The sequence below is a fragment of the Orcinus orca genome, chromosome 4, assembly GCF_937001465.1.
Source record: "Orcinus orca chromosome 4, mOrcOrc1.1, whole genome shotgun sequence".
Taxonomy (NCBI): domain Eukaryota; kingdom Metazoa; phylum Chordata; class Mammalia; order Artiodactyla; family Delphinidae; genus Orcinus; species Orcinus orca.
Window position 1 is genome coordinate 78,729,113 of NC_064562.1, and position 21,219 is coordinate 78,750,331.

At 41.2% G+C, this 21,219-nt stretch overlaps 1 protein-coding gene across 1 annotated transcript in view; it reads left to right on the forward strand.

The window, feature by feature from the left end:
• SPINK2 (serine peptidase inhibitor Kazal type 2) overlaps positions 1-21,219 on the forward strand; it is a 208,017-nt gene that overhangs the window by 168,871 nt on the left and 17,927 nt on the right. The window lies entirely within an intron of this gene.

A 21,219-nucleotide genomic window follows, 5' to 3' on the forward strand; every position in this document is an offset into this window, starting at 1 on the left:
TGCCGCAACTAAGAGTCCGCATGCCTCAACGAAGATACCACGTGCCGCAACTAAGACACTAAGACACTTAGTTGAGTTCTCTCAGCTAGGACACTAAGACCTGGCTCAAATAAATAATTTAAAAAAAAAAAAAAGAAAGAAACAACTGTGCTAAAATGTATTCCCTGTAAATTGGTACAGTCTCTGTGAAATCTTGGTGAAGGATACACTGGAAACATTTATCAAAGTTATAATACAAAACTACAAACTTTTTGACTCAAATTTCATATTCAGGAATTTATATTATAGACATACTTGCACATGTACTGATATATGTACATGGTTATTCTGCACCATAGTTTATATAAAGGCAAAAGAATGGAAACAACCTAAGTGTCTATAGAGGACTAACTTAATAAATCACAGTATATGTATACAATGGAATCGTAAGCAGCCATTGGAATGAATAAGGAAGCTAATATATAATGTACTGATATTAATGATCTCCAGGATATATAGTTAAATGAAAAAAGCCAAATGCAGAACAGTGTGGAAAGTACAGACAAAAGTCAACTTGTATGGGGTAGTGGTGGTGGGGATATATATGATTTTGCTTTATATGCAGAAACTATCTCTAGAAGGACACAGAGAAAATTACAGTGTTGGTTACTTCAGAGAACTGAGTAGCTGGTGAGGAGACTTCTCAGTGTATGCTCTTTTTATCTTTTGAGTTTTCAACTATATTAACAATTTGAAACTTATTTATTTATTTTTGGCTGCGTTGGGTCTTGGTTGCTGCATGCAGGCTTTCTCTAGTTGTGGCGAGTGGGGGCTACTCTTTGTTGCGGTGCGTGGGCTTCTCATTGCGGTGGCTTCTCTTGTTGCAGAGCACAGGCCCTAGGCATGCGGGCTTCCGTAGTTGTGACTTGCAGGCTCTAGAGCACAGGCTCAGTAGTTGTGGCGCACGGGCTTAATTGCTCCGCGGCACATGGGATCTTCCCAGACCAGGGCTGGAACCTGTGTCCCCTGCATTGGCAGGCGGATTCGTAACCACTGCACCACCAGGGAAGTCCCTATATCAACAATTTTAAAGGATTTGTGAAAATTGAAACTATTGTGAATTTTAACACATAACAAAATAGGCATAACCAACAGTTTCCTTAATAATATGATTTATATTTTCCTTTAAGGAAATAATAAGCAAGAATTGTGGAGTTATACATTTTACCCTAACACCTGGACATTTTAAAGCTATCTTTACAACAACTTTGATTCAAAGAGAAATCTAAGACCAAACTGAAAAATGTACAGAACATAAATATAAAATTTCTAGATATTTACATGGCCTCAAAGTGACTTTACATGGATTGTTGATCTGTTGCCAAGGAGTAAAAGTATAATATCAAGTGGTGAAACTAAGCAACACCTTGACTGAATGATCAAAATTAAAATCACCAATGAGAGGCAGACAGACATATTGTGACACCATGAAAAGGACACAAATCACTTGTGGGAATGTAAACCCAGAATCTAATCATGAGGCAACCCAAACTGAAGAACATTTTCTAATAAGTGACTTGTATTCTTTAAAAAATTTCAAAGTTATGAAAGACAAAGAAAAGCTAACGACTGTTCCACATTAAAAGAAACTAGAGGTGCCTTCAAGATGGTGGAGGAGTAAGATGTGGAGATCACCTTCCTCCCCACAAGTACATCAAAAATATATCTACATGTGGAATAAATCCTACAGAACACCTACTGTATGCTGGCAGAAGACCTCAGACTTCCCAAAAGGCAAGAAACTCCCCACGTACCTGGGTAGGGCAAAAGAAAAAAGAAAAAACAGACAAGAGAATAGGGATGGGACCTGCACCTCCTGGAGGGAGCTGTGAAGGAGGAAAAGTTTCCACACACTAGGAAGCCCCTTCGCGGGCGGAGATGGGGGGATGGGCAGGGGAGAAGATTCGGAGCCACGGAGGAGAGCGCAGCAACAGGGTGCAGAGGACAAAGTGGAGAGACTCCCACACAGAGGATCGGCGCCGACCAGGACTCACCAGCCCGAGAGGCTTGTCTGCTCACCCACCGGGACGGGTGGGGGCTGGGAGCTGAGGCTCAGGCTTTGGAGATCAGATCCCAGGGAGAAGACTGGGGTTGGCTGCGTGAACACAGCCTGAGGGGACTAGTGCGCCACAGCTAGCCGGGAGGGAGTCCGGGAAAAAGTCTGGACCTGCCTAAGAGGCAAGAGACCATTGTTTCAGGGTGCACAAGGAGAGGGGATTCAGAGCACCGCCTAAACGAGCTCCAGAGACAGGTGTGAGCTATGGCTATCAGCGCGGACACCAGAGACCGACATGAAATGCTAAGGCTGCTGAAGCCACCAAGAAGCCTGTGTGCAAGCACAGGTCACTATCCACACCTCCCCTCCCGGGAGCCTGTGCATCCCACCACTGCCAGGGTCCCGGGATCCAGGGACAACTTCCCTGGGAGAACACACGGTGCGCCTCAGGCTGGTGCAACGTCAAGCTGGACTCTGCCGCCGCAGGCTCGCCCCACATTCCGTACCCTTCCCTCCACCCGGCCTGAGCCACAGCCCCCTAATCAGCTGCTACTTTAACCCCGGCCTGTCTGGGTGGGGAACAGACGTCCTCAGGCGACCTACATGCAGAGGCAGGGCCAAATCCAAAGCTGAACCCCTGGAGCTGTGTGAACAAAGAAGAGAAAGGGAAATTTCTCCCAGCAGCCTCAGGAGCAGCAGATCAAATCTCCACAATCAACTTGATGTACCCTGCATCTGTGGAATAACTGACTAGACAATGAATCATCCCAAAATTGCGGCGGTGGACTTTGAGAGTAACTGCAGACTTGGGGTTTGCTTTCTGCATCTGATTTGTTTCTGGTTTTATGTTTACCTTAGTTTAGTATTTAGAGCTTATTATCTTTGTGTTTATTGATTTGGTTGCTCTCTTCCTTTTTATATATATATATATTTTTTTTCCTTTTTCTCTTTTTGTGAGTGTGTATGTGTATGCTTCTTTGTGTGATTTTGTCTCTATAGATTTGCTTTTGCCATTTGTCCTAGGGTTCTGTCTTTCCTTTTTTTTTGTTTTTGAAGTGACACAGAGGTTTAGGATTTTATTCACGTACATACAAAAATATCAATAATGTTATATCACTACTTGGAAAAAAGTTTAACATCCATAATCATTTAAGAAAATGCAAATTAAAACAACAACGAGCAACAGATTTTAAACTAATTCCATTAGGGTAACAAAATTATCCAAATTGGTAAAACTGTAGTGAAACAGGCACTATACTAAGTTAATGGCCCTAATGCTCTTGTAAAATGGTATTACTCTTTTGGAAAGCAATATTGCAATCCTACCAAGACCCATAAAAATATTAGCACACTTTCATTATTTTAACCATTAATACAGCTTCTGGATATTATAAGAAAAAAGATACAATTCTGAATTATAGTAACTTTGTATAGGTTTCAACCGTAATTCTTTTTCTGTTGCTCATCTTTATGTGAAATTAATGTCTTTGAATTTTTAAGATAGAAATGTGAATCAGGATATAGTTTTAGGTTTATAAGTCCCTTTTCTGTTATTTTCATGAAGTAATTAAAAATCTGGCCCCTAGGATACTTTCAAGATCACTTGGCTCTGGTCCCCTCTCCCACGCTTATCTGGTTTCTTTTTCCTTTTGTCTTCATTGTCCTTGTCCTGCTTGACTTGTCCTGCAGATTCCTCTCAGGGTGAGGCTGTGTACTGGAAGGGAAGTTTTGGCTGCTTAATTTTGGAACTCTAGAGCTCCAGACAGCTCTAGAAAACCTTACCATGAACCCCCTGTACTCTTCACCTGTGGACAATTTTAGGCTTCTGCCATTCTCAGCTCAATTAGACTCCCTACTGTTTCCTCTGCTTCCTCCCACAGAGATGCCAATGCTACACAAATCTTGGAGCTGTTGATAGTTTGTCCCTAGTTTCTCTGATCAACTAGGGTTTGTTACAGATATTGCCCAAGTGCTTTTGGTTACGCTATCCTAGTTATTCTGTTAAGGATTCGGGAAAATTCAAAAACTATGCTACAACCACTATCATCATGCCCGAATTCCAATAACTCTGAATGATTTTTGACCTGGACCTGCCGAAGAGGCAAGAGACCATTACTTGGCAAGAGACCAAGCTTTCCATGCTTCCCTGAATGGGAATACACAAATGAATAGATTAGTATTGCTAAACGGTTTCCATTCCATTCTCTTTTCCATTACTTTTGCCTCCATTCAACCAACTATCTTAATAAAATGGATGATTTCATGAAAAAGAGGTGCAGAGACTGATAAGGCAAGACAAGTTTAGTGAATAAGGACTTTAAATTGGTAAAGGAGTGAACTACTCAGTTAACTGAAAGAAACAATTCCTATTCATTCCTCCTTAACGTTATTCTGCAATATCTGCATGGGTCAGAGACAGTTACTTAAGATACTTCTGATTATTGTCAGGGGTCTAAAATATACTCCCTGGGGAAATGTTACTTTATTTATCTTTCTATGCCCCATGTATTGCAGTCCTGAGATAAACCGTCTGTCGGTCTGTTTTTAGCTTATACTTAAATAAGATTAGCCTTACATAGGCAAGGAAATTTTTATTTTGAGCCCTTTCTTTCTATTCATCAACATCCTGTTTGATGAAACAAGAACAAATTCCTCCTTTTTGTTCAAGTGAAAAGCCACAGAATCCAGTAAAAGTTAAGAATATATCTGGATATTTATCCTCAGTAAGTTTCTTCTTGAGTGGTTTTTTTTTTTTTGGCTGTGTTTGGTCTTCGTTGCTGCGCGCAGGCTTTCTCTAGTTGTGGCAAGTGGGGGCTACTCCTCATTGTGGTGCGTGGGCTTCTCATTGCAGTGGTTTCTCTTGTTGTAGAGCACAGGCTCTAGGAGTGCGAGCTTCAGTAGTTGTGACACGCGGGCTTCATCAGTTGTGGCTCACGGGCTCTAGAGCTTGGGCTCAATAGTTGTGGCGCACGGGCTTAGTTGCTCTGAGGCATGTGGGATCTTTTCAGACGAGGGCTCAAACCCGTGTCCCCTGCATTGGCAGGCAGATTCTTAACCACTGCGCCACCAGGGAAGTCCTTGAGTGATTTTTAATTCCCAAAAGAACATAGTAATTTAAGTTTCCATTTCAAGAAGCTGAGGATTCCAACTTGGATCTAATTTTTTAACTACGGCAATATACTCCTGCATTGTTCGGCTGGGGCTTGAATCACCAAGTGCTTTCCACGCTTCCCTGCTTGTACCGGGCATACAGGTACAAGAGCTGCTCCCTGCTGGCCCCTTGAACCAGGCCTCGGAAGTGCGTGGCAGCCTTCTCAAACACCTCTGTCAGGCTTCTGGAGGCCTCGGTCTCCGGGCTTTGGAGGGATTCCATATCCCCAGAGTCGTCCCCCGAGCTCAGCTCTCCGCCGCTGTCACCCGTGGTGGCTCCCGCAGGCAGGAATGGTGAAGCCATGTGACTGCCTGTCTTCTTCAGATGGGGTGTGGCGCTGGCTTGGGGGCCTGGCCCACCAGGCTCAGTCTTGAGCCCGAGCTCAAGTCGGACCCAAGTTCACTTACTCGCGCTCCTTGCTTAACTCTGCCTCCCTCTCTCCCCCTTCCCTCCCTGGGCGTACGGGGCGGGCTCCACCACCCTCTGCAGCTCTCCCCCACCGCCCGGTCTCTTCCAGCTACCCCTGGCTAACAGTGCACTTGGGTTAGGCTGGGTCCCTCCAGCGGAGCGGCCTTGTTTTGTTTTTAGTATAGGTTTTATTGCTTGTTATCATTGGTGGATTTGTTTTTTGGTTTGGTTGCTCTCTTCTTTCTTTCTCTTTTTTTATTACTTTTTAATTTTTAATAATTTTAAAATTTTAATAACTTTATTTTATTTATTTGTTTTCTTTCTTTCTTTTTCTTCCTCCCTTTTCTTCTGAGTCGTGTGGCTGACAGGATCTTGGTGTTCTGGCCAGGTGTCAGGCCTGAGCCTCTGAGGTGGGAGAGCCGAGTTCAGGACATTGGTCCACCAGAGATCTCCCGGCCCCACGTAATATCAAACAGCGAAAGCTCTCCCAGATGTCTCCATCTCAACGATAAGACCCAGCTCCATTCTACGACCAGCAAGCTACAGTGCTAGACACCCTATGCCAAACAACTAGCAAGACAGGAACACAGCCCACCCATTAGCAGAGAGGCTGCCTAAAATCTTAAGTTCACAAACACCAAAACACACCACTGGACATGGTCCTGCCCACCAGAAAGACAAGATCCAGCCTCATCCAGAACACAGGCACCAGTCCCCTCCACCAGGAAGCCTACACAAGCCATTGAACTAATCTTACCCACTGGGAGCAGACACCAAAAACAATGGAAACTATGAACCTGCAGCCTGCAAAAGGAGACCCCAAAGACAGTAAGTTAAGCAAAATGAGAAGACAGAGAAATACACAGCAGATGAAGGAGCAAGGTAAAAACCCACCAGACCAAACAAATGAAGAGGAAATAGGAAGTCTACCTGAAAAAGAATTCAGAGTAATGACAGTAAAGATGATCCAAAATCTTGGAAATAGAATGGAGAAAATACAAGAAACGTTTAACAAGGACCTAGAAGAACTATGTCAAAGAGCAAACAAACAATGATGAACAACAAAATAAATGAAATTAAAAATTCTCTAGAAGGAATCAATAGCAGAATAACTGAGGCAGAAGAATGGATAAGTGACCTGGAAGATAAAATAGTGGAAATAACTACCACAGAGCTGAATAAAGAAAAAAGAATGAAAGGAATTAAGGACTATCACAGAGACTTCTGGGACAACATTAAACACATCAGCATTCGAATTATAGGGGTCCCAGAAGAAGAAGAGAAAAAAAAGGGACTGAGAAAATATTTGAAGAGATTATAGTTGAAAACATCCCTAATATGGGTAAGGAAATAGTCAATCAAGTCCAGGAAGTGCAGAGAGTCCCATACAGGATAAATCCAAGGAGAACCAGGCCAAGACACATATTAATCAAACTATCAAAAATTAAATACAAAGGAAAAATATTAAAAGCAGCAAGGGAAAAGCAACAAATAACATACAAGGGAATCCCCATAAGGTTAACAGCTGATCTTTCAGCAGAAAATCTGCAAGCCAGAAGGGAGTGGCAGGACATATTTAAAGTGATGAAAGGGAAAACCTAGAACTAAGATTACTCTATCCAGCAAAGATCTTATTCAGATTCAGTGGAGAAATTAAAACCTTTACAGACAAGCAAAAGCTAAGAGAATTCAGCACCACCAAACCATCTTTACAACAACTGCTAAAGGAACTTCTCTAGGCAGGAAACACAAGAGAAGGAAAAGACTTACAATAACAAACCCAAAACAATTAAGGAAATGGTAATAGGAACATACATATTGATAGCTACCTTAAATGTAAATGGATTAAATGCTCCAACCCAAAGACATAGACTGGCTGAATGGATACAAAAACAAGACCTGTATATATTCAGTCTACAAGAGACCCACTTCAGACCTAGAGACACATACAGACTGAAAGCGAGGGGATGGAAAAAGATATTCCATGCAAATGGAAATCAAAAGAAAGCCAGAGTAGCAATTCTCATATCAGACAAAACAAACTTTAAAATAAAGACTATTACAAGAGACAAAGAAGGACACTACATAATGATCAAGGGATTGATCCAAGAAGAAGATATAACAATTGTAAATATTTATGCACCCAACATAGGAGAACCTCAATACATAAGGCAAATGCTAACAGCCATAAAAGGGGAAGTTGACAGTAACACAATAATATTAGGGGACTTTAACACCCCACTTCCACCAATGGACAGATCATCCAAAATGAAAATAAATAAGGAAACACAAGCTTTAAATGATACATTAAACAGGAAGAACTTAATTGATATTTATAGGACATTCCATCCAAAATCAACAGAATACACTGTCTTCTCAAGTGCCCATGGAACATTCTCCAGGATAGATCATATCTTGGGTCACAAATCAAGCCTCGGTAAATTTAAGAAAACTGAAATCATTATCAAGTATCTTTTCCAACCACAACGCTATGAGACTAGATATCATTTACAGGAAAAAAATCTGTAAAAAATACAAACTCATGGAGGCTAAACAATACTCTACTAAATAGCCAAGAGATCACTGAAGAAATCAAAGAGGAAATCAAAAAATACCCAGAAACAAATGACAATGAAAAGACGACGACCCAAAACCTGTGGGATGCAGCAAAAGCAGTTCTAAGAGGGAAGTTTATAGCAATAAAATCCTACCTCAAGAAACAAGAAACACCTCAAATAAGCAACCTAATCTTACACCTAAAGCAATTAGAGAAAGAAGAACAAAAAAAACCCCCAAAGGTAGCAGAAGTAAAGAAATCATAAAGATCAGATCAGAAACAAAGGGAAAAGAAATGAAGGAAAAGACAGCAAAGATCAATAAAACTAAAAGCTGTTTCTTTGACAAGATAAACAAAATTTATAAACTATTAGCCAGACTCATCAAAAAAAAAAAAAAACAGAGAAGACTCAAATCAGTAGAATTAGAAATGAGAAAGAAGTAACAACTGACACTGCAGAAATACAAAGGATCATGAGAGGTGACTACAAGCAACTCTATGCCAATATAATGGACAACCTGGAAGAAATGGACAAATTCTTAGAAAAGCACAATCTTCCGAGACTGAACCAGGAAGAAATAGAAAATATAAACAGGCCAACCACAAGCACTGAAACTGAAACTGTGATCAAAAATTTTCCAACAAACAAAAGCCCAGGACCACATGGCTTCACAGGCAAATTCTATCAAACATTCAGAAAAGAGCTAACACCTATCCTTCTCAAACTCTTCCAAAATATAGCAGAGGGAGGAAACTCTCAAACTCATTCTATGAGGCCACCATTACCCTGATACCAAAACAAGACAAAGATGTCACAAAAAAAACTACAGGCCAATATCACTGATGAACATAGATGCAAAAATCCTCAACAAGGGCTTCCCTGGTGGCAGAGTGGTTAAGAATCTGCCTGCCAATGCAGGGGACATGGGTTTGAACCCTGGTCTGGGGAGATCCCACATGCCACGGAGCAACTAAGCCTGTGTGCCACAACTACTGACTCTGTGCTCTAGAGCCCACAAGCCACAACTACTGAAGCCCACGTGTCTAGAGCCCATGCCCCACAACAAGAGAAGCCACCACAATGAGAAGCACGCACACCCCAACGAAAAGTAGTCCCCGCTCTCCACAACTAGAGAAAGCCTGCACGCAACAAGGAAGACCCAACACATCCAAAAATAAATGATAATAAAAAAAAATCCTCAACAAAATACTAGCAAACAGAATCCAACAGCACATTAAAAGGATCATACACTATGATCAAGTGGGGTTTATCCCAGGAATGCAAGGATTCTTCCGTATACACAAACCAATCAATATGATAAACCATATTAACAAATTGAAGGAGAAAAACCATATGATCATCTCAATAGATGCAGAAAAAGGTTTTGACAAAATTCAACACCTATTTATGTTAAAATCCTTCCAGAAAGTAGGCATAGAGGGAACTCACCTCAACATAATAAAGGCATATATGACAAACCCACAGCCAACATCATTCTCAATGGTGAAAAACTGAAACCATTTCCACTAAGGTCAGGAACAAGACAAGGTTGCCCACTCTCACCACTACTAATCAACATAGTTTTGGAAGTTGTAGCCACAGCAATTAGAGAAGAAGAAGAAATAAAAGGAATCCAAGTCAGAAAAGAAGGAAAACTGTCACTGTTTACAGGTGACATGATACTATACATACAGAATCCTAAAGATGTTACCAGAAAACTACTAGAGTTAATCAGTGAATTTGGTAAATTTAGTAGCAGGATACAAAATTAATGCACAGAAATCTCGTGCATTCCTATACACTAATGATGAAAAATCTGAAAGAGAAATTAAGGAAACATTCTCATTTACCATTGCAACAAGAAGAATAAAATACCTGGGAATAAACTTACCTAAGGAGACAAAAGACCTGTAGGTAGAAAACTATAAGACACTGATGAAAGAAATTAAAAATGATACAAATAGATAAAGAGATATACCATGTTCTTGGATTGGAAGAACCAACATTGTGAAACCTACTATACTAGCCAAAGCAATCTACAGATTCAATGCAATCCCTATCTAACTACCAATGGCATTTTTCACAGAACTAGAACAAAAATTTCACAATTTGTATGGAAACACAAAAGACCCCGAATAGCCAAAGCAATCTTGAGAACAAAAAACGGAGCTGGAGGAATCAGGCTCCCAAACTTCAGACTATACTACAAAGCTACAGTAATCAAGAGAGTATGGTACTGGCACAAAAGCAGAAATATAGATCAATGGAACAGGATAGAAAGCCCAGAGATAAACCCACACACAAATGGCCATGTTATCTTTTATAAAGGAGGCAATAGTATACAATGGAGAAAAGACAGCCTCTTTAATAAGTGGTGCTGGGAAAACTGGACAGCTACATGTAAAGAATGAAATTAGAACCCTCCCTAACACCAAACTCAAAATGGATTAAAGACCTAAATGTAAGGCCAGACACTATAAAACTCTTAGAGGAAAACATAAGCAGAACACTCTATGACATAAATCACAGCAAGATCCTTTTTGACCCACCTCCTAGAGAAATGGAAATAAAAACAAAAATAAACAAATGGGACCTAAAGAAACTTAAAAGCTTTTTCACAACAAAGGAAACCATAAACAAGACAGAAAGACAACCCTCAGAATGGGAGAAAATATTTGCAAACAAAGCAACTGACAAAGGATTAACCTCCAAAATATACAAGCAGCTCATGCAGCTCAATATCAAAAAAACAAACAACCCAATCCAAAAATGTGCAGAAGACCTAAATAGACATTTCTCCAAAGAAGATATACAGATTGCCAACAAAACATGAAAGGATGCTCAACATCACTAATCATTAGAGAAATGCAAATCAAAACTACAATGAGGTATCACCTCACACTAGTTAGAATGGGCATCATCAGAAAATCTACAATAAACGCTGGCGAGGGTGTGAAGAAAAGGGAACCCTCTTGCACTGTTGATGGGTGTGTAAATTGATACAGCCACTATGGAGAACAGTATGGAGGTTCCTTAAAAAACTAAAAATAGAACTACCATAGAACCCAGTAATCCCACTACTGGGCATGCACGCTGAGAAAACCATAATTCAAAAAGAGTCATGTACCACAATGTTCACTGAAGCTCTATTTACAATAGCCAGGACATGGAAGCAACCTAAGTGTCCATTGACAGATGAATGGATAAAGAAGATGTGGCACATATATACAATGGAATATTACTCAGCCATAAAAGGAAATGAAATTGAGTCATCTGCAGTGAGGTGGATGGATCTAGAGTTTGTCATACAGAGTGAAGTAAGTCAGAAAGAGAAAAACAAATGCTGTATGGTAACACATATATATGGAATCTAAAAGAAAACTGGTTCTGATGAACCTAGGGGCAGGACAGGAATAAGGACACAGACATAGAGTATGGACTTTAGGACACGGGGAGGGGGAAGGGTAAGCTGGGATGAAGTGAGAGAGTTGCATGGACATATGTACACTACCAAACGTAAAATAGATAGCTAGTGGGAAGCAGCCGCATAGCACAGGGAGATCAGCTTGGTGCTTTGTGACCACCTAGAGGGGTGGGATGGGGAGGGTGGGAGGGAGACGCAAGAGGGAGGAGATATGAGAATATATGTGTATGTATAGCTGATTCACTTTGTTATACAGCAGAAACTAACACACCATTTGTAAAGCAATCATACTCCAATAAAGATGTTAAAAAAAATCAAAGAAAAAAAGAAAAAGTCACAGTTATTAATGGATATAACGGGTTACAAATCACAATTGCAGTAATGGTAAAAAGGGAGCAAAAATTGCGTGCATCAAGAACTGAATTTTGCAACCCTACAAAAGGTGTATGTGTGCTTAAATAAAGACGTGAATCTTCAAAATAAATAAATAAATAAATAAAATAAAAGAGACATAACAACTAAATTCAATGTGTCATCCTGGACTGTGTCCTGAACTAATGGGGAAAAATAATATTGTAAAGGATATTGCTGGGATATTTTGCAAAATTGTAATATGGATTATAGATTCAAGTAATGTACCAATGGTTATATACAAATGTATTCTTAAAAAGTACATGTAATTGTAGTAAGAGGTAAAGGAGTGTGATGTATGCAACTTACGAATGTTTCAGGAGAAATAATATTATGCAAAATTATGCATCCATACATATGTGCTTTATAGAGATAGATAGTGAATTATAAAACAAACGTGGGAAAATGATAAAAGTTGATCGATTCATTTTATTGTACTGACTGCTACTGACTTGTTCACTTTAAAATGGTTACTTTTATATTATGTGAGTTTCACCTCAATGAAACAAAATGATGGATTTGAGTAAAGGGTATACAGAATTTTTCTGTACTATTCTGCAACTTTTCTGTAAGTATAAAATTATTTTAAAGTAAAAAGTTAGGGCTTCCCTGCTGGCGCGGTGGTTGAGAGTCCGCCTGCCGATGCAGTGGACGTGGGTTCGTGCCCCGGTCCCGGAAGATCCCACATGCCACGGAGCGGCTGGGCCCGTGAGCCATGGCCGCTGAGCCTGCACGTCCGGAGTCTGTGCTCCGCAACGGGAGAGTGAGAAGCCCACGTACCGCAAAAAAAAAAAAAAAAAAAAAAAAAAGTTAAAGAAACCTCTATGTATCAATTAAGTTCCAAGAAAATTGAAACCGTAGTAGGTAGCTCAACAGAGAGAATTTAACTTGGAAATTAAATTAGTTATACAGACCTTAAAGGTCTGAAAAAAAGGAAAGGGACACTGAGATAACTCTGAGGTAAAGCCTGCAGGTAGCATCTGCCATGTTCTAGGAAGGGCTCCACAGAGCTGAGACTCAGGGCTCTGAGGGCTACAGTGGTTCAGGGAGCCTGGAAAAATGTCTGGAGGCTGAAACTAGCTGCTGCTTCTGCCAGGGTAAAGGAACATTGCGGACCAAAGTTCCTGCTTCCTCCTCCTGCCTTCAAGTCTCCCTATAGTGCCCCCTATTGGCAGAACCTAACAGCAGCCAGCTGACAAAGAATGAATGTAAGCTGTAGAGTTCTAGTCCCGACATCACAAAGCCCAGCACAGAGGTTTCAAAACCACTAACATATAGGATTCAAGGTAGTTGGAAAGCAATTCTTTCTGGGTTTGATAAAAGCTTAGTAACAGGCACACTCCACATATCAGAATTCTGAGATGCATAAAAAGCCCACCTCAGAAGAAAATCATAGTCTTAAATACAAACACTCATAGAGCCTATCCACATTATTTATAGTAGTTATGTTCTATAAAGTGGCCACAAACACTGCATTAGTGAATACTGAACCATTGCTCTAGGGAAAATACAGGGTTAGTTTCCTATGAGCCTCTGGTCACAACATTTCTGTCAAACAATTAATACATAAACTAGTTTTATGGGTGTTTATGTTTAAAGACATCTTTTTTAACATACACTTTTTTTGCGGGGGTGGGGCTGTGCAGCATGTGGGATCTTAGTTCCCTGACCAGGGATCGAACCTGCACCCCCTGCAGTGGAAGCTCGGAATCTTAACCACTGGACCGCTAGGAAGTCCCCTAACGTATACATTTTTGATTGATTAACATTGAACTCATGTTCAACAGCACTTTAACTCATGCCTGAGTAGAGCTCATCTATCACATGTGTTTTCTCCTTAAGGCTCATCACAAGTTTCTTGTACTTGGGAATACTAGGCAATAGCTCAGTACTTAACATGGGGGGGGGCATAAATATGGAAATCACCACCAAAAAACACAAAAATGTGGCACTAAATAGACTGTGGAAGGGACACTTTACAGTATGAGAGCTAAAGCAAGAAGGCAGAGTTTCACCTTGTTCAACCCCATCTGGGAACAAACATATCAGCTAACTCAAATTTTTTGCTGCTCTGCATGTCTGTGAACGATGTACAGCCTTCTTGTACAGCCTCAGGCAAAAGTGCCTGAGGATCAATTGTATATAAGTGAAGTAGGGAGTTCTGACATGAATCCTAGTGGTCCCTGCCTCCCGGAATTCACACCCTTGTGTAATCTTTTCCCCTGGAGTGTGGGCTACACGTAATGATTCCCTTTTAATGAATAGAACATGGTGACAGAGATGGATTGAAGCTTCCTTTTGTCATTAGGTTTCTGTAGGGGAGGAAAAAAAATCTTTTCCTTCTACCCTTCTAAATTCTAGCTGGGACCTCTGTACCAAAAGACAGATTAACAAGAGGAAAACTGAAGTTACTAACATGTATATCTCATATATACCTGGGAGAGACTCAGGGAAAGAGTAACTCCAAGAGGTGGCTTAGAAATCTGGCTTACACAGCATCTTCAACAAAGAACAATAAATTTGTAGAGAAATGACAGGACAAAGGAAAATTGTTTTAGACTTCCAAGGAAAGGTAAATATATGAGGAACCAATGGCAGATAAAGGCTAGTTAGTAAAGTTGGTTATGTAGATTCCTCTGGTGCCAGCTCCAGGCTGATATGAGCCTAAAGCTGTCTGATATTTTTTATCTTTCCTGGTAGAGAGAGGAGAGGGACACCTTTGAAAATTTATGTCCTGCTTTTAGGAAAATAAGGGAAGGGCAGAGAGCTTTTCCTGTATTTGCTTCTTCTCAATTGCCTTGAGCTCAAAATGATTTTTATATCAAAGAGGCAATATTTTGGGGTGACAAATTCTTGCTTTCTTCATTACAAAGGACTGACTTTCATCTTACTGTGTTTTTGTCCCTGGCTTTTCTCCCATGCCTACCCTGATGGAGAAGGCTTCCTGTCAAGGAACTAAGGGAAACCTTAGTTTCCAACAGCCAGAGAGGAACTGATTCCTACCAACAACCACTTGGACCAACAGCCAGAGAGGAACTGATTCCTACCAACAACCACTGGGTGAGCTTGGAAGTTCTGTCCCAGCTGAACTTGGAGATGACTGACACTTTTATTGCAGCCTCACAATAGACCCTGGAGCAGAGGGCAGGTGAAATCTGGATTTCTGACCCACAGAAACTGTGAGATGATAGATGTATGTTATTTTAAGTCACCAAGTTTTAGGGTAATTTATTAGCAATAATTAGCAATAGATAACTCACACAAGAAAAATTAAATAAATTAGGCATTGAATTTTTCAAATTTAACAGAAAAACAGAATAAACCTAAGGAAAGCAAAAATAAAGGATGAATACAAATATTAACATATTAGAGAATTGAAAAATTATAGAACTAATAAATAAACCCAAGAACTGAATTCTTTGAAAAGCAATAAACTGCTAACCAAAGAAAAAAGAAAACAAAATGATACACAAAATAAAAAATTAGAATGGGGAAATAAGCACAGATATAGAAAAACATTTTTAAGTACTTGGTTCAACTTTATGCATTATTAAGATATTACTCAGTCATGAAAAAGAATGAAATAATTCCATTTGGAGCAACATGGATGTACCTAGAGATTGTCATATTAAGTGAAGTAAGTCAGACAAAGACAAATATTATAGCATATCACTTATATGTGGAATCTAAAAAAATAATATAAATGAACTTATTTACAAAACCGAAATAGACTCAGATGTAGAAAACAAACTTATGGTTACCAGAGGAGATAGCAGGGGGTGGGGGGGAAGTAAATTAGGAGTTTGTGATTAACATATACACAGTATTATGTATAAAATAAACAACAAGGACCTACTGTATAGCACAGGGAACTATAGTCAACGTCTTGTAACAACCTATAATGGAAAAGACTCTGAATTATATATATATTATATAATATATATAATGTATATATAATTGAATCACTTTGCTGTACACCTGAAGCTAAAATAACATTGTAAAGTAACCATATTTCAATTAAAAATGGTAAAAAAAAAAAGAATAAAAATGAAAAAAAAATCTTTAAGATAAAATGTTTATTTCACACCTGATTTTCTTCCTTTTCCCTATGGGGAAGTCAGTTAATGTAAATGGGCTTTGTGGCTTTATCCTGACCATTCTCTATAATTCAGGATGAAACTGGCTAAAATTCTCCCAAGAGTAGTATTCTTCAACCTGCATGTTTACAATCTATTAAATGTTCATGAAATCTGTGTAGTGGATCTTGACCAGAATTTTAAAATAGAATATAAAAATCTGAGCACATAATAAGGGTAAATATCGTTTTCATAAAACTTGTACTTCTGTTGTGTGTGTGTCACCAAGTCTAAGCTCACTCTGCTCACCACACAACAGGCCAAGAAATCGGAGACGAGGTGCTGGGGCAAGGAATACGACTTTATTCGGAAAGCCAGCAGACCGAGAAGATGGCAGACTAATGTCTCAAAATAACCATCTTATCGGGGTTTGGATGCCAGTTTCTTTTACAGCTCAGAGAGGGGGAGCAGATGAGGAAGTAAAGTAAAAAGGCACTAAGTTTTGCAACTATCCCCTGGAATGGCCAGCCTCGGGGAGGGGATGTGTTAATTTCTTCTTTCTTGCAGCCACCCACAGGTGGACAGGGTCTGGATGTTTCCCTGCACAAAGGCACTTTGGTTTAACATTCAGGCAGAGGGGCAGGGTTCCCCGAGGCAGGCCATTATGTAGAGACAGTATCCTTTTAGTGAACAAAAGCACAGAAAGCAAAGGTTAAAGTAAAAGAAACAGATCCAACATGTAGTCTGATTGGCTCTTCCCTGTTACATGTGTGAGTGTGTGCACCTCAGTTGCTATGTAAAATGTATTTCTAACTCTTTGTCCACTTCAAAAGTGTCTGAAAGCCACTCGTGCACAGGACTCAGGGTACATGGAATGTAATTCTGTACACACAAATGACTCCCGAGAGTATCTTTAATTGTGAACCCTAACATCAAAACAGGAAGGTACAACTTTTCTCCATTAAAATGTATACCACAGCCTTACAGCCTTCAAATTCTGACTCATATTTTCCAGGGGTTAACTTTCCTTTCTCCACCTGCTGCATAATGTCATTGATGATTTCCATCTGTTCCAATGGTCTTGTATTTCACGGCAGCCCCTAGACTTCAGTTTTATCCATTTAAAAATTATGCTTGCATGTTTTTCATATTGAGAATCTGTTCATTTCTTGCTACATGGTGGATTCCTGAACTTTGTGCTATTTTTCCTTTAAAGTTATATAGTTTTTTCATATTGAGTCTGCCTAAACTATACAAAGAAAAATGTTGAGGATCAAGCCATCTCACCAGTCCTTTGGGTTGTCCTCGCCTCCTACCTTAATTCCTTCTGTCTGCTCTCCTCTACTCTCCTCCTAAATATTGTACTGAGGAGGTGTTCACGTTCCTCTCTCTCAGCCTTTACTCTGGGGGAAGCCAGCTGCCATGGTGTAAGCAGCTCTATGGAAACACTTGCATGACAAGGAACTATTGACTTGGCTGACAGTCAGCAAAGACCAGAAGCCTAACAACAGCCACGAGTGAGCTTAGAAGTGGATCCTCACCTAGTCAAGACTTGAGATGACTACATTCCTGACAATATAGTTGCTTCCTTGTGAGAGATCCTGAGCCAAAAGACCCAACGACACCGGATCCAGGTTCCTGACCCACAGAAGCTGAAATGATGTTTGTTTTGTTGTTTTGACTTGCTATGCTTTAGGGTAATTTGTTACACAGAAAAGGGCACTAATCCAGGGGCAATTCACCGATTATCTGAGCTTTGGTTGAAGGTGTGGCTCAGCCTCCATTAAGGCTATTGAAAAGAGCCAGACATGACCTGCCCTCAGTTCCTCGAGAATATGGGCATGTGTGGGCCCAGCCTATTCAGAAACAGCCTGGGATTTAGTGACCTAAAGATGTAGGGATCGATCGTTGAGAAATGATTCTTCACAGTGGCTGCTCTGAGTATCCCACAGTAGAGGGAGCTAAAGGCAGCTTTTTGGCCAGACTGTTCCCGCAGTGAATCTTGGTCTCTGGTCCTCAATCTTCCTAACTGTAAAATGGACATAATCACAGTTCCTATAACATATGGTTGTTGTGAGAATTACATGGATTCAAAATATTAAAAGTACTTAAGTTAGCACGTGGCATACATTTGTGTTGACTTTTATTATAGAAAGATTATCTGAAATGGGGAGATTCAATGGAGGAGTTCTGAGTAGCAATGTCCTGCTTCACCACCTCCAAGTCATTCAATCTCCCCAGCATAGGAGAGGCTTCAGATGCCCAGGGTAGTTTGCTTCTTCAGGGTTCAGTTGCTGACACACCTCACGCTGAGAAGTGGGATCAGGGCATCTGCAGGTTTTCCCTTGGTCTATCCCAAGTAGCCAACACTTCCTGAGGGCTTACTGTGTGACTAGCATTAGTCTACCTGCATGCCTTTTTTTTGTATTAACTCATCCCGGCAACCTTGTGTGGCAGCTAGTCTCTATTTTACAGATGAGGAAACTGAGGCACAGAGAGGTTAAGTAACTTACCCAAGGTCACACAGCTAATGAATAGCAGAGCTTTGAATCTGGGCAGTCTGGCTCCAGGCTGTGCTCCTAAACACTCTCAGGTGAAGAGGTTCAGTCCTACCAACCTCAACGGGGGCTCAACTCAAGCACCCAGTAACCACCTCACGTGCTGGTCACTGTCATAGGCTGATATAATGGCCCCCAATGATATCCACGTCCTAATGTCCAGAACCTGTGAATGTCATCTTATATGGCAAAAGGGACTTTGCAGATGTGACTAAATAGAAGACTTTGAAAGGCAGACACTATCCTGCATTATCAAGATGGGTCTGAACATAGTCAGGTGTCCCTATAAGAGGCGGGCAGAAGGGGATTTGAGTACAAAATAGCAAGTAGGAGACCTGAGGATGGAAACAAGGGGTTGGATCGATTTGAGGAGGGAGCCAGGAGTCAAGGAATGCAGGCAGCCTCCAGAAATTAGAAAAGTTAGATTCTCCCCTACATCCCTAGAAAGAGCCAGACCTGCTAATACCTTGTGTTGGCTCAGTCAAATTAATTTTGGACATTTGACTTCCAGAAGTGGAAGAGAACAAATGTGTGTTGTTTTAAGCATGTGGTCATTTGTTACAGTAGCAATAGGAAACTAAAAGTCACCAACTCTGAGGGGGCCTCATTTCAGGGGTCATGGCATTGGGGCAGGGACTGCAGGCAGTCCTGCCTCCCTCTACCTCTCCCCCCACCCCAATCAGTCACCTGTCAAATCAACTGTCAGCTGTTCTCATTCCTTCATTCACCTATTTATTGAGTGCCTCTTAGGGTCAAGGCGCCACTGTAAGTCCTGGGCTTATAATAAGCAGTAAACAAGACAGAAATGCCATCTCAGGGCTTCCATTCCAACGAAGGAGAAACATACACACACGCATACACAAGTGAAGAAACAAATACTCTGAAGACAGTCATCTGTTGAGCTTAGGCCTCAGTCATCTCTCATCTGGGTAACCTCACAGGCTTCTAGCTGCCTCCTCGTGGAAGAAATACTCGCCTGGTTCCTATTTGTGTCAGATCCCATGTGATGCACCTTCATTCTTGCAGTCCCATCACCCCAACCAATGCATTCAGCCCGCCACAGAGGAATTTTCTTAAATGGCCCACATGCCTGAGGGATCAAGACCAAACTCCTGAACGTGGCTGAAAAGATCCTTCACCCTTTGGACCCTGAGTTCCACTCCAGCCTCATCCCACCCTCCCCTTGCCCTCCAGCCTAGCTGACCCAATGGTGTTCTTAACTAGGCTAAGACCCCTCTCTAGGCCTTTGCCTGTCTACTTCCTGCCTGGGATGCCCTTCCCCATTCCCTTTCCAGAAAGCCTTTTTAGGGCCCTCAAGGCTGGGATGGATTTTCATGGTACTTGGGGAATATCCCAAACATAGCACCTACCATACAGTAATATGTTTACATGTCATTTTCCCTCAGTGATCTTCAGGCTCTGTGGGAATAGGACTGACCACTTTATACATCTTGGAATTGTTAGTGCACCGTTAAAATCTCCGGGCATGCAGTAAGCCTTCATAAATATTTTCTGAATTAGCCACTGTGAGTGTGGATGTTTTACAAAATAACCATAGGAGTGAAGAGAAAGAAGTCATTCATGAGGGCTAGGTGTGCCTTTTGGAGAATGTTGAAATTTCAGACACGCTTCAGGGAAGGGCCAGGGCTTGGCAGGGCTTTTACACGCTGACAAACTGGAGCCTGGTTTTTGGAGATGAAGGTGCACTTGGGAGGCTGGGGAGGAGGCTGAGGGGAGGAAGCTTAACCAGGGTGAGACAGTGGCTTTAAGCAGGAAAGTTTCAAGGAAACAAAGGTTTTTTAAAATCACCTTGGTGAGGTGCATGGGCCTTAATTATTAAGGTGTCAGAAAACTGTTGAAGGTGCATAAGTGGCTGGGCTTCTTTGGTGTGTTGGACAGGTCATTACAGAAGTAGGTCATTCTCCAGAGACATGTTAAAAGAACCACTTCTAAACGCTCCATGTCTGCCTGTGTAAACACTCATCCTTGAGGGAAAGAACAGGAATGGCTCTTCCTTTATTTGAGCCAGGCTGCTTTAAAATGGCTCAGACTAGGGCTTCCCTGGTGGCGCAGTGGTTGAGAGTCCGCCTGCCGATGCAGGGGACACGGGTTCGTGCCCCGGTCCGGGAAGATCCCACATGCCGCGGAGCGGCTGGGCCCGTGAGCCATGGCTGCTGAGCCTGCACGTCCGGAGCCTGTGCTCCGCAATGGGAGAGGCCACAGCAGTGACAGGCCTGCGTACCGGAAAAAAAAAAAAGGCTCAGACTGTCTCAGGGAGGAAGAAGGACCCAGAGAGCTGGCAGAGAAGGGTTGGCCCAGGGCTAGGAGGCAGTTGAGCCCCCAGGAAGCCAAGGTGCTGGAGGTGAATCTCCAAAGAGCTCCATGATTCTGTGCTCTTGTCAGAAAAACAAATATCGTATATTAATGCATATATGTGGAATCTGAAAAAATTGGTATAGACTATCTTATTTACTAAGCAGAAATAGAGACAGATGTAGAGAACAAATTTATGGATACCAAGGGGGAAGGGGCGGTGGGATGAATTGAGAGATTGGGATTGACATATAAACACTATTGATACTATGTATAAAATAGATA